Source organism: Hetaerina americana, unplaced genomic scaffold (assembly GCF_022747635.1).
Source record: "Hetaerina americana unplaced genomic scaffold, ioHetAmer1.1.p SCAF_83, whole genome shotgun sequence".
Taxonomy (NCBI): domain Eukaryota; kingdom Metazoa; phylum Arthropoda; class Insecta; order Odonata; family Calopterygidae; genus Hetaerina; species Hetaerina americana.
The window spans coordinates 95,445-109,733 of record NW_027287461.1 but is presented as its reverse complement, the minus strand read 5'-3'; positions in this window follow the sequence as shown (position 1 = coordinate 109,733).

The following is a 14,289-nucleotide window of genomic DNA, read 5'->3' as shown; positions in this document are numbered from 1 at the left end:
TTATGTGACTTGGAGCACACTATAGAAGAAGGCCGCAAAATTATTACCTGAGGAGGAGGACCCGAGCACTAGAATTTGAGGCATTTGCCCTGGTAATAATGGAGTTGCGAACACGGATTGTTTCGAAGGATTTTGAGCCCACCATGCGGCATGGCCACCGTGGTAGCCGCGCGGTTCCACTTTCGTGTGCGCGAATGATCTTAACGAATCGTGCGGCTTTGCACATGAATAAGCCTGAGGCGTCGCACGCCCTACATCCACACCTGCAAGCACCTGCAAAGCCGCCGAGAAAGACTAGAGGAAGAAGAAGAAAGGCCGGAGACTTCCCTCCCTCCTCTTCCCCCGGTAGTGTTTACGTGATTTATCGCCACGCGCTTTCTTAGTTAGCCTAGCCACGGATCGCACGCTGCTTTTGATCTTATATGGCGATCCTTTGAGACGGTGCCTTACCGAGAGTCTCCAGTCAAGGGCGTGAAAAAGAGAGTCGGCAATTACTCGATGAAGTGTCGCCGTCGAATGTTTCCCTCCAACAAGAACTACGACAAGGTTCTCACAGCGAATCGCTCTTAAAAATACGTCACTCGGTCCGGGATATGAACCTTGACCCTTGATGAATGGATACTCAAGAGTTAGGGCAGAGTATTAATACCACGGTTCACTAAGTTTCTTATTACAGCCTAGGAAGTGCTAAACGACAATGATGAAATGAGTGAATATATAGCACAACGATGCTTATATAACCGAAGTAAACTGATTGACACGATACAAGGACTACGTACTTGTATGTTGGCCGCCAAATTTCACTTTGAAAATACATTTGTTGAACCCTGCACTATAATGACGCGATAAGCGAAGGGTCCACGGTTCAATTTCCTGTCCATTTGACTCTTTTCTGGGGAATCTTTATTTAACTAACATAATTCAGCAGACTTATGAAAGCTTTCAATTGGTCCCTTCATCTTGCAGTGAGTCCTTAAATGAATTATGGTGCTGTTGGCCAAATTTTTCTTTCGAATCGGAAGAAAAGAATCTATTATCCATTGGTTTCTGTGCATGTCAACCCTGAGATGGTCGATCGACTCGCTTAATACCGAAGGCATGTTGGGTGTTCGGTAAGAAATCGTACCGGCTATGGAGGGAACTTGCTCCCACGGGATGTGGTTCCAGTTGAATGCGACTTGAAAGAGCGGTTGTATTCACATGCATTCCATTTTCACCATTTCCGACGGTGAGGCTGACATTTTTCCAAAGGTAAAACGTCCATAGTCGTTATGAGACCTCAACTATCTGGTTGGTCGGGGTTCAGTGCCATTTCGCTTGAAAGGAACCCGTTTTTTCTTCCCTCGCATGCATTTTATAGAGGTAATTGTCGTCGAGCGGAGGTTTTAGTGACGTTGACGATTGGCTGCTGAGTATTGTTTTGGGGAGCTACTGGGTCGGGAATATGTTTGTGTTCGTTCTCGCAACTATTGATCCTATTATCCTCATTAATGCTCATTGAAAACATAATTATCGTCATGTTCTTAAGGAATGGTTGACGATGAGAAGTAATTGAAAATACGGTAAGAAGGGTTACTGGCCTTTGCAGAAGGGCAGCAGACTCTCTGTTTGAACGATTTGGGATGTAGTTAGAATTGAAGTCAATATAAATTTACAGACTGTCATAGATTCAAAAAAAAACTTTTTCACAGATCTATTATAATCTTGTCTCAGTATACACTTAATAATTCATTAATCAAAGACGACGAGAATCCATTCCTTTATGCCCTTAAATTGTCAGACATATTGTCTTCGTGGTTAGTAATTTACCTCGAAACCGAGGTAGAGTTGAAAGGTTGCACTCCGCTCTTAGATTCCAGGGTTAGGTTTGAGGGCACCCATTAAAGAGGATCTGACTGGGGCTATTCCTTTACAGAGGACAGATTCTTCATAGATTTATCAAAAATACTGTCTTTTTCAATAGTATATTGTATATTTTCATTTGACAGCATTATTTTTTGTCAGGTTATTCGCTCAAAAAGAGATATATTATGGTATATATATATATATATATATATATATATATATATATATATATATATATATATATATATATATATATTCCTAAGAACGTAAATATTTTTAATAGAGATTGATCGTGTTTCCTTAATTAATCATTTCCTAACATATTTTACGTTTATGTAAGTAATCACTCAGACTCCGTTTTCAAGAAGTCGATCAGTACAAAAGGTATTTTGAGCAGAAGAATAGAGAAAATGAAATGGACGGAAAGGGAATGATGAAGTTCTATAGGCGTGGTATTGGAGGTTCTGTTAAGAGAACTTCGAAGAAGGCAAGACAAGTGGATGCAGGGGATACTAAGAGACAATGGGATGCTAAAGCAGGTAGGGAAAGAAGGAATACTTGGAAAGCAAAAAAGGAGGAAAATAAAAGGCATTTTGAACAAAATTAAAGGAGCTTAGAAAGTCTGCAGATTTAAATGATGAGTTATTGTAATATTTGCAATAGTATGACTTTTAAGGATATTTTGTGGCATGTTAGTTAGGGCTCATGAATGCAGTAGTTTGTAGTTACAGGGTACATCAAAAACCTACCCTGAGCTGGTACACTAGTACAAGTAAAAATAATTGTACGAAAATAGAGGAAGCGGAGCCAGAAGTCAATGCACCAATTCCACTGTCCTGTTTTGCAGTCCCCTGGCCACGTGCAACACTCTCTCCATATGGTTGCGACACTATACTGTTCAGTTTGGTGGAGTTTCTCCAGTAAAATCACAAGAGAAATCAAAGTCTAAAAATATCCCAGGCCTTCCTACACAATTCTAAACGAGATATCAACGATTTTGAAGGGGCTACCTGGAGAGCTGGCATTCATTTGCCAGCTTTTCACCTACAGGAAGTAGAATAAGTGTTCTGACACACAACTCCTTCTCACATAAATTCTAAAATTCGGTATAAATGACTGCTGAATCCTGGTAACCGAATATGAATTATAAGTGGAATTAAATGAATACGTGAAAAACGGAAGTGTGAACGATTCTTTCGGAAATTTCAAATGGTAATATTGCTGAATTATTATGCTGAAAGTTTACGCAGAAAAAGTGTGGTTGGGAGAGAATATTGAGTTTATGCTTGGTGGAATGAAGAAGTGAAAGATTCCGTAAGTGTAAAGAAAGAGGCTAATAAATGGATGAATGCAGTTTAAGGTGAACAAGCTCTAAGAATAGAAAATGATCTTCTTAAAGAGAAAAACAATACATATAAAATTGCAATGAAAAAGTAAGGAAAAATTACGAATGGCATTAGCAGAAAATAATGCAAAATGGCTTGAAGAAAATATACAACAATTTCGGAATTGGGTATAAAGGACAAAGCAATTATAGAGCAAAGGAATAAATGCGTGAACAAGGAAAAAAGAATGGTAATTTTTCCGGGATGAATTCAGAATTAATTACCGTTGTAATGATCATTTAGAGGATTTATATTATAGCGTCATAAGTATTTAAGGGTACAAAATGAATTTGAAATAGAAAGTTGATTCCAGGGAAGTTGATACAAGTAAAAACTAGGCTGAGAGAGCTGTAAAATTTTGAAAACATAAATCTACCGGCGTAACCTACGTCAAGCGAAATTTAAAGGGGGGGGAGTTGCATACCACTCGTTTTATGAAATTTTTTACTTGGATGCAAACTTTAGCGAAACCTAACGGATTAAAGGATGTAATGTAATTCGCGATGTAGGAGCAGAATATGTCAATGTACCCAATTTTCTGTACTCTGATAATGTAGCGTTGCTGGTCGTGAGCCTAAACTTCACCACTTGTCCTCCTTAAAAAAAGAATCACGCCTTTTTCTGCGATTCTCAAAGTCATAGGCCAAATTAGGTCTCTAAAAGCAATTACGTAAATATTTTCCAAAAATCAAATTCCCTGAAACAAGTAAAGGGGCTGATTTTTATACACGTACTTTACACAGAAGGTTCTGTTCTTGTATACGAGTAGGTAGCCATTAGTCGCAAGGTGCCGATGGAAAATTTGTGGCTGACGTTTTTAATGACCTTTGAGAAACCGCTCCTTGCCCATTTTCACTTCAATAAAATATTGCACCCGCACACACACACCATGACATAATATGACTTGGGCCACCTCCCCTGTCGTCATTACTCTCACATAAGTGAGATATCGAATCAAATTTTGGTGGATAGGGACTAATTTTCACGTTCTGCAACGGTAGTGAAAGTGAAGACAATAGTTGTCCGGGACGCATCAGTTCCCTCAAGCAATTATCAAAGGTAATCGACGTACCACGAAGAGAGAGAGGGATGGGGAGAAGGAGAGGTAAAAATATTAGAAAATTTGGCGGCGAACGCCAACCGTTTCGAAACGATTCCCACTCCCGAAAATTATGACGTAGTGCTGACGCCGAATGTGCTCGTTCAGGAATGGGATAAAAAACACGATGGAAATTCCGGCGCGCCACTAATAAGATGGGCTCAAGGTGATGAAAAAACGACAGGATATCGGGTCGGTAAGTTGATTTCTGTACCGACTTCCTACCCCGAGGTCCCTCCTTGGGGTGCCATGTTACGAGCACTTCCAAGTGGAGCAGTCCGTCGAATAAAATTTAAAATTGTAGGGCTCTTGGCGCCCGCCTTTGGTTAAGAGTAAGCCACCCCGGAAATCGGGTTTTCTCCACCCATTCTTTACATATTCCCTGAAAATACTACCCCTAACTATTCAAATAACTATCCCTAATGATGGAGATGACGTTAGCTGACCGTCTCCTATCCTATTAAGTTATATAGAACGGGTGGCATCAAATGGGCCATATACCCAACTAAATTTGACGTTTCGCCGAATGGAAATTATCCAAGTAATGCGACTGCTGAGCGAGAAAATACAGGAAATCGCTCCTCGAAAAAACATAAATAAAACGAAACGATTAGTACCCGTCCGCGGTGAAAAAACATGCTCGGAGGATCTCACGTCGTGAGCGACGCCTGCAAAACTAAAACGGAAGGAAGTTGATGGGTGCGAGACCCATGCGGCGGAAACATGATTAAGTTTCATCTACATCTTAAAAACCCGCAAGACTCCTCAAGGACATGAGTCGTGGTATATTAAGACACCAGCCGATAAGAGAGATATACATGTATGTAATTAATGTGATTCCGTGCCACGTCATTTTCGTGACGTTCAAACTGCCACACGTGAAGTTCCGTGATCGTTTGAATAGGGTAGGGAACGAGTGAGCAACTTTTTGGAATGCACACATTTCGTCTGTCTACCCCCTTTCCCACGTTTCTTGGAGGAAGAAAGCTTTATTTGCACCCACAGACTTGAACATGACGATCTCTTATGTAACACCTTCCACGAGGCTGAGCTCTGGTGTTTCTTTTCTTCATTGCTTTTTTTTTGTCTTTTCCCCTTTCAGGAGGAGTACGATGGAGAGGGGAAGGGCTGCGCCATATTGTCAGCCGATGCAATTCAGCGAATCGAGGGGCTTAAACACTCGTGTGACCTCGCTCTACCCCTCCCTCCCTCTCTCTCTCTCTCTCCGTTCCTCTATCTCTCCGTCACTCTACTCTCCTCTCTCCCTGCCTACCTTCCTCGCCCCTCTCGCATTAAGGCCCAGTAGCGCATCGGAATATTTGCGCGGGGACTATTTCGTGGAAAGGGCGTCTCCAATGCCTCCCGTCCACCCCCCGTTGACCTCCGTCGATTAACAAATGCGCCCGAAAAAAATTCTTGTCTAGATCTCTCGAGCTTCATCCTACATAAATCGCGGTGACTTGTCACAAACCAAAGTAAATTTTTGAATTCGAATTAATAGACGCATCGATTTATGTAGCAACCTCATCTATAATTTCGACCATAAAATATTTAATATGTTAATGTTGTGATGAGGTAATTCGATGCATTTCAGCGCTTCTACGAAAAACGACTATGAAAAGCTGGAATTCAATAAGTCTGCTCATACTATTCGATTTTGGTGTAAAAACAAATTGGCCTCATGAAAATACACGTAAATTGAGTAAAATCGATCTTTCTTCGCTATCATCACTATATCCTGTCACATGTAAATAAATAAGATTTTAGTGATATTTTGAAATCTTCTAAATGATAAATAATGACGATTTTCTACAATAGAGCAGGTTTATCATTTATTATACTCATAAATAATTAATTAACCATCCATCCGGTTATTTTTCAAAATTAGCCCGCACCGTGTATAGGTCGCAGTTCATACAGTCACCACAGTGCAGAGTTGGTGGGGTCATTAACCGTGAATTCCCTTTGCCTTCGTTGAGATATAATTTTATCTTCATCTTATATTGAATTCAATGCGAACAAATTGAGTAGCTTCAGGCGTAATGTGGTGAAAGTCGTACATAATGAATAACTGATCGTAGCACTTTTCCACTTGATAAATTTATCAAGTGGAAAAGTGCTGCGATCAGTTAGTTATTCATTGAATTCAATGCGAGCGAGGAATTTCGATTTTGTAGAGAATATACCCATTAGGACAAAATAAATGCTGTGTTATCTTACCTATGCTTAGTACAGCCCTCTCTATAAACGATTTTTGTGAGCGCCATTCCACTCTAATAAACATTTGTTAGTAGATTTTCCCAACAAACTCATTGAATACCACACTATTTCTTTATATAATCGAAAGAAAATAAATATTTTTGTATTTTTTTGGAAAATTCTGTCCTTCAAGAATGCAATATTATTTAGGCCAAAAGGTATATTAATATAACGCAATTTGCATCCTTGATTCACAAAGACGAAAATTTACAAGTTGTCATCAATGTTTCCAGCGCACCATTTCTTTATAAGGCTTGATAATACTTTTTTCTTAATTTAATAATTAATTAAACTTTTAAATAAAAAATATCTTGAATAATGTACAGTGCTTCCACGTGTTTTTCCGCAAAATGTCAAATATTCTTTGTTACGAAATTTCGAGCATATTTTCGGAATATTTCATATAAAAAGCGCATGTTATTCTGAAATTTTGAAAATTATTGCAAAAAATTGCCGATAACCGCGACCAACCTCACAGTAATAAACTCAATGGTTGGTTTTAAGGCTGATAGCTGCCCCTGGTATCTGATACCAAAGATCTGGTACCCGAAAAGTCACACGACTAGGGTAAAGCTGGGAATGTCTTTAGACACCGGTAATCGAACCCAGGCCCCTGGTTTAGTAGCTGAATGCTCTGGCACTACGTTACTCTACCCCAAACTGCCAAATATCGGTAAAAAAAGTCGCAATGGCATTATAGATCCTTGAACGAAATAAATCGATTTAATTAATTACTGACAATGGTTGCACGATGACGTAATTCGGGCGACATTACTTTGGTTAATGCTTTACTTCGATATTAGGCTAATGCTGACGCCGAGTTTCGATCCACCTTGCATTCTTGGAGTAGCATTTTCATAGGACAGCTATTCCAAATCACGAAAACGAATCGCCTTTGACAAAGACGACATTAAGGGTGGTGTGCGTACTGCGAGATTCATCGAGGAGCCTGCGGAACACGCTCCGCTTGCGCTGAGACAGTGAACAGGAATTGGAGGAGACGTGATTATCAGTGAACCTTTGACTTGTCTTCGCAGTAAGCGCGTAAAATTTATCACGCTGGTGCATATAACGGGAACCCAGGGCCTTGATTCATGGGTCATGGAAATTCAAAATTCATCGATCGCCTTGGGCAGAAGATTTTTAGCAACAATAATGGAATGAAATGATATGAGGGGGACATTCCTTAAGAAGGTCGGCTTTGTGTCCATCCTACTGAAATTCATAGCAAATAATATCCAATAATTAATCTCATAAAATAAGTAAAACTGTTAAAGAGCCTAATTCAGTTCTTTAATAAGGCGAGATAGCTCAACAGCGAAGCTTTTTTATGACTTGCCAAGAGTGATTAGTTGCTATCGACAAAGTCAGTTAACTACATCCTTAGGCTATGGAAGAAATAAACAAATATAAGCTATTGTTTAGCGTTAAAAATATACCTGATTGGCTATTGAAAAATTTCCAAGAAATAAATGCAAACCAGGTCATATTGACGCAATATATTCCTGCACGGGATGGGATGAAAATGGGTCTCGTGATTCAATTACGCATAATATGAATTGCTTTTCAAGGAGGCTAGCCATCACACATCTATTACCTTTTATCCGTGATTAATTGATATTCCCATATATCCAACTGTGGAGGTAATGCCTATGAAAATTGTGGATCGCACACTTTTTCAGTGACTTGCTGACATAGTGGTAATATTTTAATGCATGCAGAGCATTCTGTGACTGAATCATCTTGGAGCGAGGTCTTCAAGAGAAAAGTGGAAGCTATGATTTTATAATGCCATTCTGTTTGTAATTACTATTTAGCATAAACATCGCATTAGATTCATTTTCGTAATGCGATTTTTCAAAAATTCATTTGTTCATAGTTTGAAATATTTCATTGAGAGGATCAAGATTTCGGAACTAAAGTGTTAAGACTGCCAAATAATAATTCCACGGCTGTATTTTTCCGTTTCTTTCGGTTCTTGAGATCCACTGCTCGCAGCCAGAAAAAATGGACACAGGATTTATTTGATTGGGGTCAAAATGCATAATAAGATTCTGCAAATTCGCGATCATAATCTTTTGAGGCTAATAAATTTATCGTATTTGTGACATGCAATATTTTTCCCTACGAGCACAAAGAAACATTGTCAACTCAGCATTCAAAGATAATGCTGAATAGTGAATATGACTAATACTTTATAAGTTTAGGAAACTCTACGATATGACAGTTGAATCATACTTAACCAGAGCGTGTAGTATCCCATGCGATGGCAGCAATAAAAGTAACCTTTGGATCCGAACAAAAGGTCATACATCGTGCAATAAGCCATTACGAAGTGAAACCCATTCTACTGATACATCATCATAACCTTTTTGAAGGTAAACTAACGAGACGGGAGAAAAAAATGATTGCACAACAAAATAGAGCAATATTTAGTATAATTGATTAAAAGAAAAACTGTAATTAACCATATCAAACACGTGAAAGGTTATAATCACAAGTTTTTGAATCTTCAAGTCTTATATACTTTTTTATACATATTTCCTGTTTCTAAGAACGTTAAAAATAATTTCCCGTGGTTTTTAATAATGCCACTACCTATGAGAGACAGTATTCTTTGCACTTATAGATGAATTCACCTCTCGTTGAGCACACAGGAGGGAAATTTCGCTCCAAGCACTCATTTTACATAGGGTAGGAATTCAAACTACAGCAATATCTTCACAGAACATTACACAAATGACTGAGAGACGCAAGATGGACTGCCGTGGATTCCATGCAGATTTATGTTCCATTACCGAGTACTTTAAGATTAACAGGCTTGATTCCATAAGGGCGCAGTATGAATACGACCCTTTGTTAAAATATCAGAGACCAAGGGAAGTTGAATGGAGAGAAACCCAGCGTCAGCGTTGGCAGGCACTTAACGAACAGCGCCAACAGGCGACGACTTAGTTCAATGTCCCAAAGTGAAGAGTGTCGTATTTCTTACCGAGCTGTTCTCCACACAATAGTGTGGCTGGAGCCAGGTACAAAAATAAGAACATCTTCCCCCCCCCCACGCCCACCCCAAAACCAGCAGGTGAAACTTGACAGCCATAACAGGCAGCAGATTTTTAAAAGACCCTCCCCCCATTTCACATTCACAATTGCAGTGGTTCCGGAATGTCAAAATCTGAACAGCATCATTTGCAAATCTAGCTATGGAATGTAAATTATCTTTAACAATTTCACGTCCCACTTTTCGTTGGATTTGGCTGGTTCCAACGTGCTATTCACTTACTCTTACTCTTTAAGATGAACGCCAGCGCAAAGCCGTCAGACAGGACTCGAGCTAAACCAACCGTGTTAGGCCTGAAGTGGTGGATCAGCATGTACATATGTATAAAAACAGATCAGTCTGTAGTATCCAATTATTTAATACATACATACGTTTCTACGCCTATGCTCAATATTAATTGTGTATCCATTTAATTGGGAGAAACATATACACACAGCCGAATTCAGAAGTAGCAGATCACAATCAGTTACGATGAAAAAATAGTGAATAAAATAAAGTCGCCCTTTCATCTAATTTGGTTCTTGATTCTAAACGTTTTTGCATTTCTTCCTTTACTTATTAGCTTCCCTGACGGGTATAATGTGAGAATTCGCTTCTAGCACAAAAGAAAAAATTTTCGCATCTTCGGCAATTTTGGCATAAAAATCCTGGTCCCCTACTTCGACATCAAAGAGATGGAAAGAACAAGATATTCCCGAGAATTAAGTAATAAATCTTCTTATTTTCTTGCATTTAATACCCTGAACAATTGCGTGTACTCTACTTATGAAGATGAAAAATTTCCAACGCAGTCCCTTTTTTTGTTCACATTCCTTTTTTGTGTTCGCAGACCTTTGGCTTGAAAATAGACGCGCTTGCCCCAAGATTTCTTAGTCCGAAAACCCGTACTCGAAATTCGAAAATACCGAGGTGTTTCGAAATGAGCCCAACCATAAGTAAAACGTGTGGAGAACCCACGTCAGGTGCAGTCGCCGTCGGATTGTACGTTGAGACCAGTTGGCAATTTTCCTTAAAGTGTTTCTAAAGGGCCGCCATTCTCGGTGGATATTTACCCTCCCTCAAACTCTTTAAAAAAAGGTAACCCACACCACACAATCCTTCCCACCCATCGTAAATGTTGACCGTGACATCGGCAGTTGCGGACCGCCCACAATAACCGCCATCGACAACCGCATCCACTGTCATTCACACCCACGACAGTTTCAACTCGGACGTTGATTTCGCGGCACCTTTGGTGACTTTTATTTCGAGTCAAAGACAAAGCAGTAACTGGTGTCGCCACACACACACGGCAAGCCAATTGAGATTCTCTCCTCCCTTCCCGGCCGTCTTTGTGACGCTCGCTCTCCATACGTAGGCGATCCAAAGAAATTGTGAAAAAACACCTCTAGCGCTTGCGTCACATTGTGCGCTTCTACTGTCGAACCCTTTAGGGTCGAAGAAAAAGCCTATAACCTTGGGACTACGCACGCCGGCGGCATTACTCAACGAAATCCGAAGCCCGTCGAGTACCTTTCGCCCGAAACGCCGTGAGCCTCGGTTCATGGCTCGCTGCCGGCGAGTGTTAAAGGCCGCGGGGGCGACGGGAGTCGCGTGCTCGCGCCTTTTCGATAAGTCCTCCACACCCTCTCCCTCCTTCCCCCCCCTTCCCCCCGCACGTCGCGGAAGGTCGACAGGGAGATGGAGCGAAGTGGAGATGGAGTGAGGGAAGCGAAAGAAGCGATATCCGTTATCCTACTCATTCTCGCATTAAAGATGGTAAAAACCATCTTATCTTGAGGTGCCTTTTTCCATTCAGCACCACATTGCTCAACCCTAGGAACAAGTGGGCTTTGCATATACCACTCTGAACTTGATAAAGCGTGAGTCATGCATGGGGCGATCGAAGGTAGGGGGTGTGCACTATGTGGCCCATTCCCTCCTCCCTTTGGGAAATATTATAATTAAATAAAATTCAAAGTTAATATTATACATTACCCAACACTTATTTTTAATGCCTGCCATTCCCTGATAGTAAAATTATCTTCTGCTGAGAACGATGCAATTCTTTAAATTGGTGCGATTATTTTTTAATTTAACGTGATTTTCAGGTTTATTAGGAGGGAAAACGTAAATTTTATTTCATGCGTTGAAATGCCCCTCCTTATCCTATTTGAGATTTTCTGCATCCGCTCCTGCTCTCATGTAGAAAATACCGACACAATATTATCAGTTGTCTTTGTGTTGATGGAGCTTAATGACAAGCGAAGTTTTTTAAGGGTCCTAGGGATAGATGGATCCCCAGAAGCATTGGCAAAGCAACATTAAAGCAAAATGTATGACACTGTTAGTGGTTGTGATAATATCCATCCGTAATTATATTATGTTAATTTTAATTGTTGAAAATGACCGCATATTAAAATTACAGCGGAGAAATATTTTTGAAGCAAAATTACAGGGTACTCCGTAAGGTCGTAGAATATAATTCAGTAAATGAACGTAGCGAAAAGATAAAATGAAGAACTAGACAAACTATTCATTCCTTCAACAGAAGGATATCCACCACGGTGTATACCGCAGTACTTATGTATGTCTAAAATAATGCATAAAAAATGGTTAATTAGGCCTGCAATATTGTAAAAAATATTATTCATTTATACCATGGAAACAATTACGCACAACTATTTACATTTACCGGTGAATTATTTAGTCGTTAAGGAAAGAAATCGCTCTTAAGTTATAACATAATCTACAGTGAAAATGTTCCCCTAGCTCAGATAACACATCTCAATGAGTAAATGACGTCGCGAAATCTTTTTTATGACTGCTTAGTACTTCTTTCCTCAAGTTTAGTACGTATCTCGCATTTTGTGTCCATAAAGATCTCTACGTCTGCAGGTGGCTGACCATCATGAGGAAATAATGGTGTTATTACTACCCGACCTGATTGCCGTATCTTCTCCGCGGTCCGCATTTTACGACCCCTAGTAACGCCTTGGAATCACATCGCCTGGGCGCCACACGATTGTGGGAGGCGGCCTTCTGGGTGAATTAACGCCTTATCCTCATCCGGGGACATCCCCTGCCGTGCATTTTTCATTCTTCGGAGGTGAAAAGGAGACATGGGAGGAGTCACCGACTTCCCTCCATCTTTCCGCATCCCGGCAGATAGAGTGTTTAAGGTCTCACGCTCGAACATGCCGTTTAAGTTTTCCGAACAAATTTTCAAAACAAATTCGTAAGCAACAAATGCCTTGAGGAATCGTCCGTAAGTTACCTCCCAATGTTTTCTGACTCGTTACATACTATATATTGTGAAGGCCGTACAACGAGTTGCATTTTGAACTACGCGCCCTCGTGAATTAAGAACGCTTCGTACGCACTACCTTAGCTGCAGGCCACTGAGCATGCTGTAGCAGAATTTTTAAAAATTAGCGCCTATGATTATGAACATCGTAATTTTTGTTGATTTTCAGCTACATATTATCTGTACTTTGGACCTGCTTAAAATCATAAATAAGACTTTTTCCGCATTTAAGGAGAATTGATGGGAAAAACATATTTCGTTTCGATTTTGACATCACACGAACGGTATTACCCGTAAGCGCTCTCATCTCAGATATGCTATACGTGAGTGTGCGATACCTGAGGTGTTTTATACCTGATCATTTGCACACACACACGCGAGAGAGATCGTTCCAGAAACTCCCTTCCAACAAAAAATTGGTAAGACTAGAGCTGATGAAGGAAACAATTTCATGGTGCGGTCGTTTGAAACATTTTTCGTCGATGAAGATAAGTCATTGTTCCTTAGAGTAGTCAAAAAAATAGATGTGAGTTTTTATGAAAAAAAATGTTCAATCAGTCCCGATATAAATTGAACGACAGTTTTGAAAGTCAGTACCTACTTCGAATGGCAATAACAGACTGCGATAACGGCCGGAGTTCAGACCGCTCTTCATCTGAAATGTCCTTCGGTGAAGACTCATTTTTCGTGCTCACTTGGCCAGAATCCCACCCAAGCGAAAAGAAACACGCGATTTGGCAGAATTCAAGATTCTCTTCGTCACGCTACCGCAGGGCTATTCACACGCAAATGAAGGAGGTGACAGTCGACGGCACATCCGCAGAGAAAAAATAATATCATCGTCATCATCGTGGGCTCTCGATCCGCATACTGGTTTGCAGCGGCTCTCCAAACTATCATATTACCTGCCAATCTCTGCATTGAATGAAATATATCGGTGATCAAGTACAAGACCAGGCACACACACGGAGTGCATATCAAATGTCAGAAAATTAGTGTGTCACGCAATAACTCACGATCGTCAACAGTGGTCAATTGACGATGGCCACGGTCATTTCTCTCCAAAAGGTGCTGTTGATCCCTGCGTGGAGAAAACAAGATTAATGAAAGATCATAGCGCGATAGTGAAAAGGGAAGTAGCCGGAAGTGGTGATGACTCTTTTGATTTCGGCCTTAAATCACTTCGCTCCATTATCAATCATGTTAACAATACATTGCATGCATTTTTATGCTCAAAAAGGCAGAAAAATGATTAATGAATAAGTATTATTTATTAATTAAAAATATGATTTCTTCAATTCCAAGTTATGTGTTAAAAGTTCGCCATATTCAACTAATAAGCTGGATATAAAAC